Below are 9,069 nucleotides of genomic sequence, written 5' to 3'. Positions count from 1 at the left end.
TTACATTTTTTACCCATCTCTTATCTTTTCAATGAGGCTTGTAAGACATAAACCAACTCGAGCCTCATTATACCATGCATAGAGTTGAATAGGAGGAGACTAAGTCGACTTTTAGGTGTTGTACAGTGTAGACGACTAGGCTCCGGGACCTAAATCTTCCTAGGGATTGTAAGATATACACTAACTCGATCCCATCACAACAATAAGTGCTTGCATCTATTTTAGAACATGTTTGTATAATCTATTTCTATGAATCCCCTATGAACCCATGACATCCTAGTGCTTTTAATCAATTGTTTACAACCCCTTTATTTGCTTTACTTTGTTTTCATTCAACTTGTTGATTAGTTTAGATTACATCTCATCTCAACCCAATTTGTGACACCCTAAGACATAACTACTTGCAATTGAAAATCCTACATCAATACCTATTCCTTGGGATCCGACCTTTACTTACCTCTTTACTAAGAGCAGTTTGTGAAGTTATAAATATTGTTTTGATTGGTAGCTTTTGACGACGAGTTTTAACCGGGCCAAAAATGGCGCCGTTGCCGGGGACGGTGTTCAATTGATTTGATTTTCGTTAATTGTTTCTAGTTATGTCTTTCTTTACCTTGGGGAAGTCAATCTCCTCAAGGTTGTTCTAATTGTTTTCGAGTTGTTTGATATTTTGCATGACTAGGAGATCACAAGGTAATTTATTACCTATTGATTTCGAGATTGAAAGGACCTTAACCAACAATGGAAGAGTTGCTAGAGGTACTTCAAGAGTTGTAGGTATTGGTGAGATTGTGGACATTCAACCAAATAACATTGAGTTTGTCAACCCTTTTGCAAGAGAAGGAGAGGATAACCCAATTCAAAACCCACCACAAAATCAACCCACAATGCCTAAATTTTCATCACATTCCGTACCAACCGAGGAGAACCTACCAAACGGTACTCCTACACCACCACATTTAACCGGTAATTTCATTGCCAAATCCGCATTCATACAATTAGTTGAGAGAAGTCAATTTGGAGGTATGCCTAGTGAAGACCCTCATTCACAAATGGAGACTTTTTGTGACTATTGTGATGCAATTTCTCAAACTGGAGTTACTCAAGACCAAATCCGATGGGTATTGTTTCCTTTTTCTTTGATCGGTACCGCAAAGCAATGGTTGAAGAGCCTAGACAAGTCCACCCTTGGTATTGATTCATGGAAGAAGTTAGCACTTGCCTTCTACAAGAAATTATATCCTTCGGAGAAGACTAATATGTTGAGAGCCCAAATCACCGGGTTCAAACAAAGGGATGAGGAATCATTATATGAAGCATGGGAGAGATTTAAGGACACTTATCGTTCTTGTCCACACCATGGACTTAGTGAGTGGTTCCTTGTGCAACAATTTTGGAACGGCCTATATGAAGACTCCCGCAAAGTTCTTCATATGGGATCCAATGGGATATTTACCAAAGTTTATGACAATCAAACATGGGCCAAAATCGAAGAGATGGCGGTTCATAATTCCAAATATAGTAGGCCCCGAAAGGCCACTAGAGGAGGAAAGCATGAGGTGGATTCCATCACTCAATTGGGTGCTCAACTAAGTGCTCATATCGACACCATCAATTTGGAGTTTGAGAAGGCCATGGCTAAGCTTGATGAATCTTCCAAATCACCCAAACATGTTAATGCTACGGTGGCATCATCCTCAATCCCAAGTGAAGTATGTTAAAGTTGTGGAACCTTGGGACATGATAAAAATAAATGTAGGGGAACAAATGAACAAGTTAATGCTTTCCAAGCCTACAACAATGGCACCCCTTATTCCAACTACTATAATGAGAATACCAAATTTCATCCAAACCTTTCATACAAGAGCCAAAATGTTCAAAACCCCCAACCCACATACACCCCACCTCCAATGAGAAACCAAGCTCAAAGTCCCTTTTTCAACCAAAGCCAAGGTTATCAAAATCAACTTTCTTACAACCTATCAAATGACCAAAGCTTTGATGTTCAAAAAGCGGTCCTCCAAATGCAAAAGAACCAACAAGAATTCTTCACCCAAATGCAAAAAGATAGCCAAGCTAAGGAAATCACTATCAACAACATTCTTGCTCACACCAAAATGTTAGAAACTCAAATGACCTAATTAGCATCTTCTAGCTCTCAAAGACAAAATGGGCAATTACCGCCTCAAGGTAATCCCCAAAGACATGAGACGGTTAGTGCCATCCATTTGAGGAGTGGTACAAGATATGAGGGGCCGAAGAGGCCAATTGATGAAGATATTGTGGATGTTTGTGACAAGCAAAGAGTTGTAAAGAACTCTAAGGAGGTAGATCCTACCACCAATGAAGTTTCAAAGAAGAAGAATGAAGAGAAGGCTAAGGAAAAAGAGCCTATTGTGATTAGACTTTCATTCCCAAGTCGCCAAGCTAAGCCTAAGCTTGATGACAAACTTGGAAAGTTCATGGAAATTGTGAAGAACTTAGAAGTCTCAATCCCATTCACGGAATTGATCAATCATGTTCTGGCTTATGTAAAGTACATGAAAGACATTCTTAGCAAGAAGAAATATATCCGAAAGTTGGAGACTATTGCCTTCACCAAAGTGAGTAGCGCTATTCTTCAAGGGAGTTCCCCTCCAAAGCTTAACGAAACGGGAAGTTTTTCTATTCCATGTACCATTGGCGATACTACAATCAACAAAGCATTATGTGATCTTGGAGCAAGTGTAAGTGTCATGCCATACTCGGTATGTAAGAGGCTAGGAATAGGAGAGCTCAAATACACCAACATTACTCTTCAAATGGTGGATCGATCAACAAAGATACCTTTAGGGGTATGGGAGGATGTGCCCGTGAGAATTGCCACATTTTTCATCCCGGTAGACTTTGTCATTGTAGACATGGAGGAGGATTCCAATATTCCTATCATCTTAGGAAGACGTTTCTTGCATACTGCTGGAGCGGTAATCGATGTGAAACATGGAGAGCTCACACTGGAAGTAGGGGACAAGACAATCACTTTCAATCTTGACAAAACAATGAGAGCTCCCCGACTACATGAGCCATGCTTCATGGTCGATCACTATAGCCGAGAATGTGATAGGAAGAAGTTAGAATCTCTATGCAAAGATCAAGCCATGGGTAAAGATCAACCTTCCAAACAAAACTTGCTCAAAACAAGATTAAAACACTCCTTTATCAACAAAAGACCATCTAAACATCAAATTCCTCACAAATTGAATCAATTTTCTAGGGTTTGGGCAAAAATTCGAAAATCCTAAATTGATTGAGGAATTGGTTGAAGTTTGAGGAAGTAAGGAACATTCAAGCAAAATCTTGGTTTGTTGATACCAATTTGAGAAGAAGAATACAATGGCAAGGACCAAAGGCGGAACCAAGGCACCTAAGACTCCAAATCTATCAAAGAGACAACTAGCTCTTCTTGCATCTAAGGCTTTGGTAGTGACCCAACCAAGGGTGGAAATCCCAGAAATCGCAACTCCTATTGAGGAAGCAACCACACCTACTCCGGTTATAGAACAATTGCAAAATTTTCCGGAGGTAACTTTCTTAACCGATGCTCATAGGAATGCATTTTTATCCCTTGCTAAAAAGATTATTGTGGCTACCAAGTTTATTTGTCAAGACACTTTGGAAAAATTGGGTGTGCTTGAGAGAACTAGAGCATTTTTCGAGTCTATGAGGTTGTTATCCCTCTTTGAAATGGAAGAATTGACCTACCCTTCATTGACCACGGAGTTCATAAGCTCCTTGAGAGTGTCTAAGATAGAGACTCGACATTATGTTCAATTCCGTCTTGAGAACAAGAGTAGAAGAATGACTTTGAGTGAATTTGGTAATGTGTTTGGTCTTTTACAATATCATCATTATGAGAAGAAGCTTTTGAAATATGATGCCGCACCCCTTTGGAAAGCTCTTACCGGTCGAAAATTTGACTCTTTCCGGGAGTGTCATGCTTTATATGTCCATCATCCGGGCATAAGAGTATGGCACAAGTTTGTGGGCAATACCTTGATTGCTAGAAAAAACACCAATCACTTCGCCGAACTTGATTTTGTCTACCTTGAGTCCTTCATGAATATCAATGGAAAGTTCACCAAAAAGTACAACATTCTTCAACTATTGCTTGATCGGTGGCTTGAGATTGATAATGGGAAAGATGGAGCGGCCTTCATTGTAAACGGCGGCTTGGTAATGAGGCTAGGTAAGCACTTTAACCCGAATTTCAACAAAGATAACACCTATAAACCGGTTAAAGAGAGCAACCTCCTTGATATGAGCACTATGATCAACAAATTCCATTGGGTCAAGAATGACAATCTTAACAACAAATATGTGTGGCTCATCAAAGAAGCTAAGTCCTTTATCTTGCCTAGCAAGATTTGCCGCATCTCCGTCCGTAACCCAAACTACATATTGCCCGTCTCCGAGGAAGCCGAAGTGATAATTAAGCAACATAGGGAACCAATTGTAAAGCCCTCCTCCTCCACCATTGTGGCTCCACCATATCCCTTTGCCTACCAAGAATTCAAACCAAGTGGCTCTAATGTCATGGTAGGAAACGACTATTTGATCCAACTAATGCAACAAATGCATAAAGAACCTCACGAAGACCCGGTGAATTCTTACCGTGCCCAATATCCACCCCTACTACATCTAGCTAGGCAAGGACTTCTTGATCCTTCGTGTCTTTTGCCTAGTTGGGTGGTTAAGGAGGTATTCTTCCCAAGTGCTTCTCAAGATGCCGAAATGGATATTCGGGTGGCTAATGGAAAGGAGGTTGTTGTTTTTGAAGACGCGGAAGGTAGTGATTCATGCCAAGAAGAAGACGAGCAAGGTTCAAGTTCCAAAGTTGATGATGGAAATGGTGAATCCTCCGAGTCAATGGAGGTGGATGATGAAGAAGATAATGAATAAATTGATGATACAAGTGACGATGATGATGACGACAATGATACAGGCGATGAGGATGTCGCAATGAGCGACAATTGAAGGTTGACAAAGCTATTTGGAGGATACCACACATGCGGGGTTGATTACTTGACTTCAACCAATTCCATTGTGAGTTTCCTACACCTCCTTTAGCTTTGTCTCTTTATCATGTTTTAATCTTTATCTCGGGTATTTGTTTTGAGTCCTAGCAACATCTAAAGAACTCCCACCTCGGTTCCATTGAGGTGTCTCATTTATTGTTCCCATTTGAAAATCCAAAATGACAATTAGGATTCATGCATTGCATCCTTTCCTTGTGCATGAACTCCCCCTATTTTTACACTAGAAATAGTGTCTTACTTGGTTTGGGGAAGTTCAAACACAAGGGATGCGAGTTAATTCAAATTAGCTCTCTGAACAATAGAAAGCATGCATCATATAGGGTATAATAGAATGCATCACTTATATATATGTCATATAGTTTTGCATAATAGTGTAGAAATCATGCATTTTCATTTAGCTTGCATTGCATAATTTCCTATCGTTTTGGTCATTGAGGACAATGTCCATACTAGTATGGGGATGGGAAATTCTAATTTAACTTTTAAAATCAAAAACGATAAAAATTGAATTTTTTTGAAAAACTCAAAAACATGTTCTTTTATTTCACAAAAACAAAAACCATAAAAATTTGAAAAATCAAAAACCATAGAATTATATATTGTGTATATACTTGTGTTTGTTTGTCCTCTTATCACATTGGATCGACTACGCCAAATCCGAGGCATGAAGAATATGGAGACCGTATGTATGATCTTTCCAAATTTCCTTTTTCCTCTCTATGTTAATGACTATGTGTAATACCTCGAATATTTTTGTTAAATGTTTTATTATTTGTCATTATTAATTAAAAAAAAATCAATGTTATTTTTTTTAGAATGGATTTTTTGCCATAGTTGGTAAGTTACTAACGACTAAAAGTTCTAGACCCGTATTTGAAATTGATGTCTTTTTTTTCTAATGTGTATTCTTAGCCATTAACTTCTTACGGTCCAATAGAATTATAGAGCCAACTCCCTTATAATCTACCCACAAAAATCCTTTTGGGGGATTATTCAGTCTTCCTCAATTTGTTCTGGCGGCAGACCGATTCATCCCACCTCCAATTAATGGATTTTCTTTATGCTTAATACCCCCATCAACTTTATTGAATCATAGATGATCCCCATGATCTACACCCATGTTGCAGTGAGAGCTCATCGCCACCATTCTCTGCCCTTGTTGCCAAATGAAGTCCGCAAGATTGAGCTTGTGTAATCGTGTATCTTCTCTACCAATCCGCTGGCCAGTCCTTTGGCGTCTTGCCTTTGTGATGTCGAATTAGTTTCCTTGACCCATCATTATTATTTATTGGTTGATGGGGCACCTGTGAGTAAATAAAGGTAACACGATTCTACCGATCCTAATACTCTTACTATTATTCGAGGTTGTGTGATTATTTGCTAATTATTACATTATTATTTGATAATTACTTTTTGGAATTCATTAAAGTGTTCGATTGCGATCTTGCTGCATATATTACTAGTTATATAATATTAATCGTAGTTTATATATGAGTTTACTTGGTGAGATGAGCAAGTTAAGGAGTAGTCGATGATGATATTAGGACCTGATTCTATTTATAGGTATGTAAGTCTCTTTATGAATAATAGTGTATGATGGTGTTTAGCTAGTCAAAGAAAGAATAAGTTGTTGGATTTGTAAATCATCAAGTACATGGAACGAGTTGCGTTTTGCTGAGTAAATTATTCATTATAGATGTTGACTCATTGTTCAATTGGATATTGATCTTGCGAGTTGAATTTAAGAATTGAAAGACGATTTTACCTCTGGCCGAGGCGATGTGATTTTAGGATGGTACAGTTATTGTATTGTTTGTTTTCGTACTCTTTGATCTTCGCTAGTGGGTGAGTAGGCAGTTCTTTAAAGAACATTTGACAATATCGATATTGAAATTGAGATGGAAATTGGTTACCGGTATTGAGTTATGAGTTATGGGGCCTTTGAGCCGAGTTATCTTTACGGTCCAGCGTGACCATGGTCATTGAGTTATTTGAGTTGAAATCGATATTGAGATAGAAAAATTGTTTCGCGGTTTTATCCGCCAGTTCACTTACCCCTTGTCCTTGGTCTTAGGTAGGACGATGAGAATATGATATCTTGTTACAGTGGAGCATTATATTATGAGACGGAGTAATGAGTGAGACGGAGTAGTGAGATGAAACTCGGTTAATTGTGGAGGAATGAGATAAGAGTTGTATTAAAGGGTCTTTAGTTATAGACAGATATGTGCCGTCTATAATGAGATTTTTGTGCAATTTCTATTGTAGTACAAGTAGTATATTTCCTGCTGTTTAATCAATTACTGTTTGTGAGATGAGTTTTTAGTTATTATAGAGTTCGGATAGCTTTTGAAAGAGAGTTTTGCTTATAATGATAGAACTATATTCATTATCGGATTGTCGTTGAATAATACGAAGTTTAGCTTGTGATGATATAATTATTTGTTATAAGTTTTAAAGTTTGGAATGTTGATTGCAAAGTATTCGCAGGATGGTTCTCTTATACGTATGATATGAGAATCATATTGACAATTCTCTATTTCTTCTATAGTATCATCCAAGTAAAATGAGTAAGTACTCGAGTTATATTATTTTAGAAGTGATTATACTAGTCTCCTTCTAATATGACAATGCGGCTTTGTTTCGGAAATTTTACAATTTATTTATTGTATCCGCAAAAATTCAAAGGCATAAGATTAGAGGATTATAGATTGGCTCATAACCCGCAGTGGCAAACCGGGCATATAAGAAAATGCCGAAGATTATAGATTGGCTCATAACCCGAAGTGGCAAGCTGGGCATACAAAAATGCCGAGTATTATAGTTTGTCTCATAACCCGCAGTGGCGAGCCGGGCATACAAAAAATGCCTTTACTAGGTTTATGAGGTAGTTGGTTAATCAGCTCGTGTTTGTCTCATTTTCAGGTAGCGGAAAAGATTTTCTAAGTCGAGCTTTTGATTAAAGACACTGTAAAAGTTTTATTTCATTTTGTATAAAAAGCATTTTTGTAAGGAGACTTTGTATATTGATTATAATATTCCCTATTTTGATGACTTTTTAATATAAAAGTAATTTTTAATTTAGCTGGAAATCGGGAGTGTTACACTATGTGGCTTTATTTTGGTTGATGCGGTAACAAACCAATGTGATCTTAGGAGTTGCATGTAGTTTATATGGCATACTAGTTGATAGAATCATATGCATTAGGTTGTATAAATGTTAGTTGCATCATGGCATGTAGTTGTATTTTAGGAAAATTTTTGTGAAAACATCTATTTGGGAAACTTGACAAGTGTATATAAGGCCCTTGTAGATACTTTTTCTTCTTGAGACTTTACTCATTAGAATAGTTCTAAAATACCCTAGAATGTGTCATGCTAGTATCCTTTGACCCATGGACTAAGGCCTAGGCAAGAGTACCATGTGATGTGATGACTCCTTAGCTACCGTTTATTCCAAGGTGACCCTTAAAACCATGCAACCATCTTCCACTTCTATCATCATTTTCGTCAACAAAAAGGGAATGGGCACAAAAATTATCAACTTGAGTTCTAGTATCAAAATGAAAATCAAGAAGTTTGCACAAATTTGCATCAAAGAAAAGAGGAGTACAAAAATAAGAACTCTTATGCCTCAAATAAAAGCGCCCTTGTTACAAATTGGGATGACTTTGAAAATGTTCAAAAAAATGAAAAAATTGAAAATTGTCAAGCATCAAATTGCCAAACATCAAAGAAATGGCAAAGAAAATTATTCTCAAAAATGTCAAATGACACAAGAAATTGGGGGGAATAACAAAACCAAAAGCAAACTCCCACTATGAAACTCAAAAGCATATTGATCCCTTTTTCCATTGAACCCACTTTTGTGCATGGTAGAGAAGGGACGACCCTTCTTCTTGTCTAGGTAAGAGGGAGAATTCCACGATCCTACAGTGTTCCTAACATCACAGGGAGTCTACTCTTGACAAAAGCATTTAGGGATTGAGGACAA

The 9,069-nt window shown here is 37.7% G+C and overlaps 1 non-coding gene across 1 annotated transcript; it reads right to left on the bottom strand.

Annotated features, from left to right (window-relative positions):
• Positions 1-1,259: 1,259 nt before the first annotated feature.
• Positions 1,260-1,366, bottom strand: LOC141625071 (small nucleolar RNA R71). The gene has a single exon (XR_012534868.1). It is a non-coding gene; the product is annotated as a small nucleolar RNA R71 (small nucleolar RNA).
• Between the last annotated feature and the right edge of the window lie 7,703 nt (positions 1,367-9,069).

The sequence above is a fragment of the Silene latifolia genome, chromosome X (genome assembly GCF_048544455.1).
Source record: "Silene latifolia isolate original U9 population chromosome X, ASM4854445v1, whole genome shotgun sequence".
In the NCBI taxonomy this organism is placed as follows: Eukaryota; Viridiplantae; Streptophyta; class Magnoliopsida; order Caryophyllales; family Caryophyllaceae; genus Silene; species Silene latifolia.
Note: the sequence above shows the minus strand (reverse complement) of the source record. Positions and strands in the feature narration are given on the sequence as shown.